Source organism: Microcaecilia unicolor, chromosome 10 (genome assembly GCF_901765095.1).
Source record: "Microcaecilia unicolor chromosome 10, aMicUni1.1, whole genome shotgun sequence".
In the NCBI taxonomy this organism is placed as follows: Eukaryota; Metazoa; Chordata; class Amphibia; order Gymnophiona; family Siphonopidae; genus Microcaecilia; species Microcaecilia unicolor.
The window spans coordinates 67,139,571-67,151,910 of NC_044040.1; the positions used below are offsets into that span (position 1 = coordinate 67,139,571).

The 12,340-nt window shown below is 41.3% G+C and overlaps 1 protein-coding gene across 2 annotated transcripts in view; it reads left to right on the forward strand.

Annotated features, from left to right (window-relative positions):
- PPHLN1 (periphilin 1) overlaps positions 1–12,340 on the forward strand; it is a 242,577-nt gene that overhangs the window by 121,441 nt on the left and 108,796 nt on the right. The gene's annotated exons all lie outside the window — the stretch shown is intronic.

Genomic DNA, 12,340 nt, shown 5'->3' on the forward strand with positions numbered 1-12,340 from the left:
CCTCTCTGGTCTTAGGGACCCCCTTTCCCCCCAGCTCTGGTCTTAGGGACCCCCTCCCCCCCTCTGGTCTTAGGGGCCCCCCTTCCCCCCCCCCCCCCTTGTCTCTGGACCTCTGAGATTGAGTGTAATTTTGTGTTTGTGAAAGATTGAGAGAGCGTGGCAGGCAGCAACAGTGTATTTTTTTATTTTTGTTTTTGTGACAGCCTTCCTCCATTTCCTTTCATTTTAGTCTCCTCTTCCATTTCCTTGCACCTGACATTTAACTTGTTAATTCAGTGGCTGTTTTTTTTTTTTTTTTTCTTTCACTGGTCTGGTCTCAGATGGGATACAGGCCAGCCCAGTGCAGGAGAGAGAGCCTGATTAGCACAGAGGGGAGGAGGGAGGAACAACTGAGCCTGCTAGGCAGCTCCCCGCCTTAGGGAGGGAGGAAAAGCACAGGAAGGGTTAACCTCCGTGGCATATGGAGGAGGGTGTGGGGGGCGGGGTTGTGTATCGGAGGGGTCTGCTTCTGTAGTTCCGTTTCTCTTCGTAAACTCGTGTTGGCTATGCGGACCGTCTAGTTTGCTGGTGCGACTTTGGTGGTGGAGGGTGCAGCAGGTATTTTTGATAGGTCCGTGATGCGTGTGTTCCAATTCGTTCAGTGTCTGCTCCGCCCTCGACGTCATCACTTTCTGACGTGAGGGCGGGGCAGGCAGACTGTGATCTTACAGCTTCAACTTTAGAACGTTGGGAAGAAATTTCTGAGGCTTCATTAGAACGTTGGAGGTGCGTTTATATAGAGAGATTACTACAAATACTGCTGTGAAGTTTCTGTATAATGAGCCATTTTTATCGCAAAGTCTCAGCACATGTGCCAAAGGTATAAACAGATAAGAGAGAAATTCCAGTCAACCTGTCATGAGTGATTATTGAGAGAGAATATGAGTTAAACAAGCACCTTAACCCCAGCTAGAGTTATTTAAGCTATTAACAACATGCGAGCTTGAAATCAAAGGCTGCATTCAGGTCTAGGAGCACTAGAAAAGCATTGTTTTCCTGCATTCAGTTTGTTCTGGATCTTCCTTAGAACAGCCACCAGAGGAAATGTGGTACTGTGGCCTCAATGGAAGCCTGACTGCTCTGGAATAGATTTCAAGGTAATTAGCGATTTCCCTGAAGACAACTTTCTCTAGAATTTGAGCAGGAAAAAACAAATTACAGACAGTATGGAAGTAAGAGAAATTACACAGGCTCAATTAGTTCTCTAGAGGAATGGATGATAGGAGAAAGGCCTTGAAAGTACTACTTATTACCATAATAATTGGTTGTAACTTTAGGTTTTGGTTCCTTAAATAGGTTTGCAAGGGTAGAATCGACTAGAGTTGTGGAAGGCTTCAAGGAGAAAAGCATTTTCTCTTTTCTGAACTGGGAGGCAAGATTGAAAGAGAGGCATTTTCGATATGACGTCTAAGTCTGACTTTAGACATTTCCAGAATCTGAATAGTGAAAATAGTGATTTTTGAATCAGCAAAACATCATCCCCCCCCCCCCCCCCCCTTAAAATAACCACCTACTAGATGTTTTCTGTGCTCTGTTCATTTATCTTTTTGGTCCATTTTTGAAAAAAAAAAAAAAATCCTAGTGAAAAATGCACAAAATGAAGCCAATGGGATGTAGGAGGAGCCAGCATTCTTAGTAAACTAGCCTCACAGACATCCCAACAGAGCAGTGGGGCACCCTAGGGGCACTGCAGTGTACTTCACATAAAAGCTCCCAGGTACACATCTCACCCTTACTCCCTTACATTGTATGGTGAGCCCTTCACAAGCCACCAAAAACTTAACCAACTATACACCACTACAATAGCCCTTATGGCTGAAGTGACACCTAAATGTGGGTATAGTAGATTGGGGGGGGGGGGGTTGGGGGGCTGACACTTTCCACCACAAGTATAACAGTTAGAGTGGATTACGGGCCTGGGTCTCCTTCTCCACAGTGCACTGCACTGTCCACTAGGCGACTCCAGGGACCTACTTGCTGCTCCAGTAGGACTAACCCTAACATCTGAGGCTGTCATAGAGGCTGGTATGTACTGTTTCTTTAACATTTTTTTTGGAAGGGGGGGGGGTCATTCTTTTATTTCCCCGGTCATTTAGGGCACTTTGTTATGGCTTAGTCATTATTAACCACGAACTAAGGAGTGAGGCAAAAACAGCGAGGATTTCCAAAATGCAAGAGTCTTTATTGTAGTCACAAAGTCAATACATATCGGACCTGATGCGGCCGTATTTTGGCGTATGAGCCTGCCTCAGGGGCCATCAAAACCTTGTGGAAAAGAAATAAACATTCATAAGTGATAATGTACAAACATAAAAAATATGCACAAATAAAAACATGACACCCACAGAATATAAAGGATAAAACGGTACAAAAAAATATAATCAAAAAAGGGGCTGGAGGGAGGAAGCTAGAGACTGGTACACACTGGGCAGACAATTTCAGCATATTGTCTACAATGACATCTAGATCTTTTTCTTGGGTATTGACTCTCAAGATGGACCCTAGCTTCAGGTAACTTATGATTTGGATTATTCTTCCCAGTGTACATCACTTTGCATTTGTCCACATTAAATTTCATCTGCCATTTGGATGCCCAGTCTTCCAGTTTCCTATGGTCTTCCTGCAATTTTTCACAGTCCGCTTGTGTTTTGACAACTTTAAATAGGTTTGTGTCATCTGCAATTTTAATCACCTTATTTGCCATTTTGATTTCCAGATCATTTATAAATATATTAAATTATAGCACTGGTTCCAGTACAGATCCGTTCAAAACTTCATTATTTACCCTCTTCCATTGAGAAAAATGGCCATTTTACCCTACCCTCTGTTTTCTGTCCAATAACTAATTCCTAATCCACAGAAGGACATTGCCTCCTATCCCATGACTTTTTAATTTTCTCAGGAGTCTCTCATGAGAAATTTTGTCAAAAGCTTTCTGAAAATCTAGATACACTACATCAGTTGGCTTACCTTTATCAACGTACACCTTCAAAGAAATGAAGCAAACTGATAAGGCAATTGGCTGAATCCATGCCGACTCTGTCCCATTAAACCATATTTGTCTATGTGTTCCATAATTTTATTCTTTATAATAGTTTCCACTATTTTGCCTGACACTGAAGTCAGGCTCACTGGTCTATAATTTCCCAGTTCACCCTAGAACCCTTTTTAAAAATCAGCATTACGTTTGCAACCCTCCAATCTTCAGGTACTAAGGATAATTTTAACAACAGGTTACAGATCACTAACAGCAGATTAGCAATTTCATGTTTGAGTTCTTTCAGTACCTAGGGTGCATGTCATCCGGTCCATGTGATTTACTACTCTTTAATTTGTCGATTTGGTTCAGTACATTTTCCAAGTTCACTGAGATTTCTTTCAGTTCCTATGCATTGTTGCCCTTGAAAACCATTTCTGGTACAGGAAGATCTCTTACACCTTCTTCCGTAAAGACTGAATCAATGAATTCATTCAGTTTCTCCACTATTACCTTGTCCTCCCTCCCTTTTACACCATCATGATCTAACGGTCCCACAGATTCCATCACAGGCTTTCTGCTTCTAATGTACCTGAACAAGATGTTACTGTGAGTTTTTGCCTCTGCATCAAGTTCTTTATGTTCTCTTTAGCATTATTTATCATTGCTTTGCATCTAACTTACCAGTGCTTATGTTGCTTCTTATTTTTTTCATTCGGGTCCTTTTTCCATTTTTTGAAGGACGTACTTTTGGCTCTAATAGCCTCTTTCACTTCTCACTTTAACCATGCTGGCTGTGGTTTGCTCTTCTTTCCGCCTTTGTAAATACATGGAATACATCTGATTTGGGCTTCCAGTGTGGTATTTTTAAACAGTATTCATGCCTGATTTAAAGTCTTAACCTTTGCGGCCGGTCTTTTTAGCTTTTTAACTGTTTTACTCATTTTATCATAGCCACCCTTTCAAAAATTAAGTGCTGCTACAGTAGATTTCCCTTCTGACTTCACTCCAGATATTAGCTCAGATTTGATCATGTTATGATCAGGGGTGTAGCTACGGGTGGGCCTGGATGGGCCCAGGCTCACCCAGTTTTGTCTCAGGCCCATCCAGATTGAAGAGTCCCTCACCTCCATCACCGTGTCTCTTCGCCGTCTCCCACCCCCGCCGTAGCACCTGTGTTTAATGCTATCGGCGCTGCCTCCTCCTGTACCTCACAGTCTCGTTCTCCCACCCCTGCGGCAGGCGCTTGTAATTTGCTGTTGGCTTCCTGACAGCTAACAGACGCGGCGCAACATCCTGATCCGGGGCCTTCCCTCTGCTGCGCTGATTCAACTTCCTGTTTACGCAGGGCGGAATGCAAGCGGCAGAGAGAAGGTCCCAGAGCAAGTCATCAGCGCCGCGTCTGTGAGTTGATGTCAGGAAGCGCTACCGCGGGGGTGGGAGATGGAGACCGTGAGGTGCAGGAGGAGGCACCGCTGATAGCGTTGAATACAAGCGTTGTGGCGGGGGTGGGAGAGAATGAGGAAGACAGTGGTCTCTGCTGGCCCTGCAAGGGGAGGGGGCTGAAGGGAAGGGAGAGGTTCTGGACATGTGTGTGTGGAGGAGGGGTGAGGAAGACAATGGGGTGCTGGCCCTGCAAGGGGAGTGGGCTGAAGGGAAGGGTGCTGGACTTGTGGGGGGGGGGGGGGGTGAGGAAGACAGTGGGGTGCTGGCCCTGCAAGAGGAGTGGGCTGAAGGGAAGAGAGAGGTGCTTGGCTTTTTTTGGGGGGGAGTAAGGAAGATATGGAGGTGCTGGCCCTTGGAGGGGAGGGGCCTGAAGGGAAGAGAAAGGTGCTAGACTTGTGAGGGGCAGGGGGTTGGAGAGAACGGAAGGGAGAGAGGTACTGGACTTGCAGGGGGAAGGTTGGAAGGGAGAGGAGAGGGGAGGAGCTGGATATGGGGGGGGGGGGGTTGGAGGGAAAGGGGAGATGTGCTGGATATGCAGAGAGTTGAAATGAAGGGGAGAGGTGCTGGACATGTAGGGGGTCTGGATGAGAGAGAGAGAGGTGCTGAATATGTAGTGGGGGGGCTGGATGAAAGGGAGAGAGGTGCCGGACATGTAGGGGGGCTGGAGGAGAGGTGCTGGATATGCAGGGGATGGCTGAAGGGAAAGGAGAGAGATGTGAACCTGCAAGGAGGGCTGAATCAAAGAGAGAAAGGTGCTAGACCTATGGGAGGGGTTAGAGGGAAGGGAGAGAGATTCTGGACAAGGGGATAAAGGAAGAGGGAGTCAAATGCTGAACCCACAGTGGAAGAAAGAGCCAGATGCATAAGGGGAAGGAAAGAGAGAGGAAAAGAAACTGGTTGGGGTAGGATCAGAGAGGAGAGGGACACATTGGTGTGGAGGAGGGAGAAAGGGGACATAGGGAGGTGTACAGATACAGAAGCTTGATGATGGGCATTAGGTGGGAGCATGGGGACAATACTGTATGGGGATGTCAATGGTATATGGGCACAGAGGGGCAATGCCTGACAAGGGGGGGAAGGGGGTTATGGAATAGAATACAATGCTGGACACTGGCGAGGGGGTTATATGGACACAGAGAGGGGGGAGAGATACCAGACAAGGGGGAGAATAGGAACACAAAAGGGATATGCTGGGCATGGGGTGCATAGGTGCACAGAGGAATGATGGTGGATGAGGGGAGATATGAACACAGGGGAGATCCTGGACAAGGAAATATAGGAAAACAGAGATGGGAGATGGATGATGGACATGGATAAAGAAGAAATGTCAAGTAGGAGACCCTGGCGAGTGAGTTAAGAGAAGACAGAGGGATGCAGAAATCAGGGACTGGGACCAATATGATTTGAAAAATAAAATGACCAGACAACAAAAAGGTACAAAAATTATTTTATTTTTAATGTTGTGAATATAATATGTTGGATTTGGAATGTACATCTTGATAGAGTTGATTTTAAACATAGCTGGGGTCCAGGACAGAAATCTAGGAAAGGACCCCAAAGTCCATTACCAGGCTGCGCCATCAGCTTCCAGCAGGTGGGCTTTCTCTGGCCAGGGAACCAGGCACAATTGTCCTAGTTGCAACCCCTAACACCATCCCTGGCATGTGCTGTCTTTATATTTTGCACAGGAGGAAATGCCTTTCTTTCTTGTTTCTCTGGTGTTGTACTACATGCAAGGTCTGGTTTCTTGAGGTTTCTGTTTAATGTATATTTCTAGTCACTTATTCTGTATTTGACATTTTTGTTCTCTGTGTGTGAGTGAGGTATTCTGTTAGCATGAAGTTTCTATGTAGTATTCTGTATTAAGTTGGCTTGTTCAGCTTTCCTGATAAAAATGTATTTGTATTTTAGGGCCCCACTATAATATTTAAGGCACTTCCTTTTCATAGGTAGGATCCTTGTTTTTGGAAGTTAGTGTTGGCATTGTAGATTTGCTGTGGGTTCTGTGTGACGTGACGTTTTATAGATTAAAAAAAAATTAATTTATAATATGTCTGTCATTGAGATTACACTAGAAACCAAAATTTCTTTTTGTATGATGAGTTTTATGGGGAAATGTCCTTGCTGTGTTCTGTATCCATTGTTGGTGGAGGGCCAGGAGGTTCTCTGGATACAGAATGTGTTTGGCTTCAATACCATATGTGTGTTGGAGGACCAATTTTTCAATGGGGCTGATGTGCAGTCTTTTGTACTGCCCTTAACTCTCAATTGGCCTGCAGCCACTGAAGCCTGCACTGCTACCCTCATTGAAGTTATGGGGAGCATGGTAGGGACAGAGCATGGGTGCATCAGGTTGCTGTTTTTTCTCTTTCAAAAAAGTTGTAGTGCCCACCCATCCAACCTGTTGGCCCACCCAAAAATTGCCTTCTGGCTACGCCACTGGTTATGATCACTGTTTCCCAGCGGACCCAATGCTGTTACTTCTTGTACTGTGCCCTGCATTCCACAAAGACTAGATGTAAAATAGCTCTCCCTCTTTTCAGTTCTTGGACCAGTTGCTCTAAGAAGCAGTCATTTATTACGTCAAGGAATTTTACCTCCTTAGCATGCCCTGATGTAACATTTATCCAGTCAATATTAGGATAATTGATATCGCCCAATTTGCTAGCTTTCCCAATTTCTGTAAACATTTCTTCATCTGTCTCTTCTGTTCTGGTGGATGATAGTACAGCCTTACCAGTATATTACTTCTCTTCACACATGGAATTTCTATTCATAAGGATTCCAAGCTGCTGTCTGTTTCATGTAGAATGTTTATTTTGTTTGATTCAATTTTCTCTTTAACATATAGCGCACCCCCCCTCCAATTTGATCCCCTCCCCCATTTTATTTTAAAAGCTGCTGTATCTCATTTTTTAATGTTATTGCCGCAGCCTGGTTCCATCCTGATCAAGGTAGAGTCTATCCTTTCAGAATAGGTTCCCCTCTTTCCCAGAATGTTGTCTAATAGCAGTAGAGCAAAACAATTAAGGGGAATGATCAATGTCGGAAATAGATGTAGAGAGGAAAGGAAGGCAGGAGAGGAAATAAGAAATAAAAGATGACCCTGGCTACTAAAATGGTCAATGGTCTTTCTCATAAAGTGTATGCAGACAGACTTAAAGATCTCATTATGTATGCTTTGGAAGAAAGGCAGGAGAGGGGAGATATGATAGAGACATATAAATACCTAAGTGGCATAAATGCACAGGAGCAAGTCTTTTTCAAGCATTTCCCGTTTTAGCTCATTTTAGGATAAGATTTTAAAGGTACTAATTGGGTTTAATTAGAGAACTGTTGTATATTATGGGGTGGGGATGGGGAGGTCCAATTTGTATTTGCATATTTTTTTTTGTATTTGTTGGGATGGAGCTGTTATGGTCATTCATTTCCTACCGATACTTTACATCTTCCCTCCCCCCCTCAATTTTATGTCACCATAGCCTAGGGAATGAGATTGATTTCAGATTCCCTACTGACTCGACTTTGCCAGTCCATTGTCCTGTAGAAGTTGTTATTAATATACATCAATGTCAAAAATGTTATGTGAGGTCTAGATCTAAGTGCCACACCAGGAATTATTTGAACTATGTAGACCTATTTAAGTCTATTGATAAGAATTATGTTCCAGTTCCATGTTTTTACATAAATACTAGGTCCATTTGCAATAAGGCCTGTTTAGTGAGGGACTGTTTAATGGATCATCAGCCTGGCTGCTTATTTATAACAGAAATGTGGTTACATTCTTCCACTGATCCAATTATAAAGGAAATCTGTCCCCCTGGTTATAAAATTATTTCTTTAACTTAAGAGAGAAAACGGGGAGGTGGTATTGCTATGGTTTTTTGAGATTTATTTACTGTATCTTTGTTGGAATTTTCTCTCTCTCTCTCCTGACTTAGAAATATTTGCTTGTCATTTTAAAGATGATGCTTTAATTGATTATTTTACAGCTATTTTATTTTACTGTCCTCCGGCCCATTAGATGAAGGCTAAGTTTGTTTTTTATGAATTTGTTTTCCAAAATTCTACTTATGATCAGTTCAAGATCCTTCTTGAAGACATAAACATACTCGTGGAAGATTCAGCACACTGTAAGGTCTGTGATCTAGCTTCTTTTCTCTCTTAATTTAATTCTTCTTCTCACTAATCTGCTACTCACACTAAGGGACATTTGGATTTATTAGCCTTTACAGATACTAACCCAGGGGCTCAGTTTATTTCACTATCTGATATATCATAGTCCCCTGTTGCCTGGTCAGATAATTTAATTTGTTTACTCTTAATTTGGAACAGAACAAGTGTAAGCTGAAATTATGCCAGGGGTCCTATTGATTCTAACATTTTCTGGTAGGAATTTTCTCAGTTTCTTTCAGTTAACAGTCCAGAGGATTTTAATATTAGATGGAAGGATTTCTGTGATAAAACTTTAGATAAAATAGTGCCTCGGCATTTAAAGGTAAAACGAATGTGTGAACGTAATGAGTGGTTCGATTCTGAATTATTAAATCTGAAACGGAGCAGTAGGAGACTCGATAGGAAGTGGCTAAAATCTTCAGGCCAGGATAATAAAAAAAAGGACTAGAAGCATGCAATTATGATTTATAAGACAGTGCTCTATACTAAGAAGAAGCAATGGTTATTCCCAGTTTCAAGACTAACCAAGTACTGGTTAATCATGAAACTAGTTGAAAAAGGGTTTTTGTATCTGAAACATCATTTCCAATCAAGTGGGAATACCATTGCTTCTTCTTAGTATAGAGCGCTGTCTTATAAATCATAATAGCATGCTTCCAATCTTTCTGATTTGACTAACTTAGATAATGTTGAAAGCCCTACTTCAGCAGAATTGACTTCCTTCTTTCAGGATAAAATTCTGAAGATTAGAGCCTCATTCTCTAGTACAGCTCATTGTGACATCTATCAGAATATCCTAGAGTTAGGGTTTGGACAGAATTCTCTTCTATTCACTGGACTTTTGTTTACTTCTTTGATAAATACTCAAAAGCATGTTGTATATTGGATTCTCTTCCTCCATCACTGATGTCTACTCCTCTCATGAGTTTTTGCATTTCTCTAATTGATTGGATCTAATATTCACTTACTTCTGGTCATTGTCCTGGTAGAATAAGTGAGATAGTTATCACTCCTATTATGAAGGACTTAAAAGAATCTAGAGAATTGGTTTCTAATTATAGACCCATTGCATCCATACCTGTTTTTGTTAAACTCATGGAAGGTTTAGTTTTTTCACATTCCTATTTAGCTAATTATAATGGCTTACATTCTACCCATTCAAGCTTTCAATCCTGTCACAGTACTGAGACAGTGGTAGTTTCTATTTTTGACACAGCCTGACGTTTTATGTGTGAAAATGGTAATGCTCTGCTTGTTGCATTTTGACCTTTTGTCTGTTTGATTTAGTAGACCATGATTTACTGCTTCTTGAACTTAATCATATTGGTATTGATGGGAATGTGTTGAATTAGTTTAAGGGTTTTATAGAATTAAGATCATATAGGGTGAAGAAGAATGTAGAGTTGGAGTAATCTTTGTGTCCCCTAGGGTTCTCCAACTATCGTCCACCCTTTTAAATATTTTTTGCATTCCTTGGGTTCAGTACTAATGAATATGGGCTACATCACACATAGTTATGCGGACAATATAACTGTTATACTTCCAGTTCTGTCTTCTCTGTCTCAAGTATTTTTACAGGTTCAAAATAGTCTTACATTAGTTCTTGGATGTCTTGTTATCGCTTGAAATTAAATGCTGAAAAAATTATTGTTTGACAATAATCCTGATCCTTTATTAGATCATGTATTAGTTGATCAGACTAGGTATTCTTTGCCACCAGTAGTGAAGATATTGTGGATTTATACAGCTCAGGCTCTTAATTTTGATTTCCATCTTAACACCTTGATTAAGAGTGCTTTTTTTTTCTTCTCCGTAATTTAAGGCGAATCTGTAATTTTTTTAAATTTTGAGCAGTTTAGATTATTGGTTCAGTCACTGTTATTGTCGAAACTGGACTACTGTAATCTCATTTATCTGGATGCTCCAAAACAGACTAGTCGTAAATTACAAACTATTCAAAATACAGCAGTGATTTTTATTTTTTTCTTTATGGAAAAGGGATAGAATTTCCTCCTGTTAAGTTAAATTACATTGGCTACCTGTGAAGGTGAGGATTATTTTTAAATTCTCTTCCCTGATCTATAAGATCTTTCATGGAGATTGTTCAGCCTATCTGTTAGCTCATCTACAGTTTCATTCTAATAATAGAAAAAGGAGATTGTCTCATAATTCACTGCTTGTTACCTTCCATTAAAAGGATAAAGAGATTTAAGATATTTAATCAGCTTTTGGCTGTTCAGGCCCCCAAATTACAGAAAGATCTATATCCTTGTATAAATTTTGAATTAGACTTTTCTTCCTTTGTTCCTTAAAGGAAGAAAAATCTATTTCAAACTTTACACAAGGATACAGATCTTTCCATAATGTTGGAAAGATGTTTCTTAGTCTAAAAACTACTCCTTTTGGTAGGTTTGTTTCTCCTTGAAATCCCAAGAGTTTGACTTGCCCTCTTTTATGTAAACTGCTTTGAACTGGAGGTATTATGCGGTAGGAAGCCTTGGAATGAAGGTGAAAGGGGATAGACTCAGAAGTAACCTGAGAAAGTACTTCCTTATGGGAAGGGTGGTAAATTTGTGCAATGGCCTCCCAGTGGAAATGGTGGAGATGAAAACAATATCTGAATTCAAGAGAGGTTGGGACAAGTACATAGGATCTCTAATGGAGTGATAGGGACAGTAGATGGCATTGATTGGCTGACTGGATAGGCCATATGGTCTTTATCTGCCTACATTTTTCTGTGATGACACACGAAGTGACACAAGTTGCAAGAAGAAACTGGGACTAAGCAGATTAGTAAAATAAAATTCCCTAGCAAACCTTTTATTTTCAATGACTGTCATCTTTAAATGTGCAACTCTGGTAACTTCATAGTTACACAGTACAGCAGGAAATATATTTCTGTTTCTCCAGTGATGCATCACATTTACTTTGCAGAGTTCCTTTCTCTAGTTTGTAGTTGCTTATTCTGTTTTTGAGACTCTGTATTTTGCAGGAGTGATAGAAGTGAGATATTCCATTTGTTTAATTTCTGTTCAGGGATCTGTAGCAGTCTGGCTTGTGCTGTGTTTCCAGCAGGAAAGTATATCGGTATTCTTGGGTGCTGCCATTTAAAGGTAGTGTTGTTGCTGTTTGAGTCCTGGATGTTAGTGTTGCTTTGATATGACCCATTTTCTGTATAGATTTTGAATGAATGTTTTGCGGAGTTTAGGTTACTGGAACTTTGAAGGTTTGACCCCTCCCAGGGTCCCCGCTACCTTGGGAGAGATGATGTTATAGGGGTTTATCTTAATTTTTCTGTTTGGGGCCCGTTCAATCCTAGCTACGCCACTGATAAGGACTTTGCTGTATCATGGGGCATGAACATAATTTTAATGAACTTGATGAAAACCCGTTTTGAATCTCTTGACTTCTGTGAGTTCAAGTGCTTGATTTGAAAGGCTGTAGGTTCTGTGGCTGTCAGTTGAGCTCTTCATTGGCGTGTTCCCAGCCTTAGGGCCCCTTTTGCAAAGGTGTGCTAGTGTTTATAGCACGCACTAAAAATAAGCATTAGCTAAACACTATAGATGCCCATATATTCCTATGGATGTCTTGCATGCTAAAAACATTAGCACGCTTTTGTAAAAGACCCCCTTAGTGATTTATCTACCATATACCATTTCATCATAATTAAATATCTCCATTAAGTGGTGTCTTTCTTCTCCC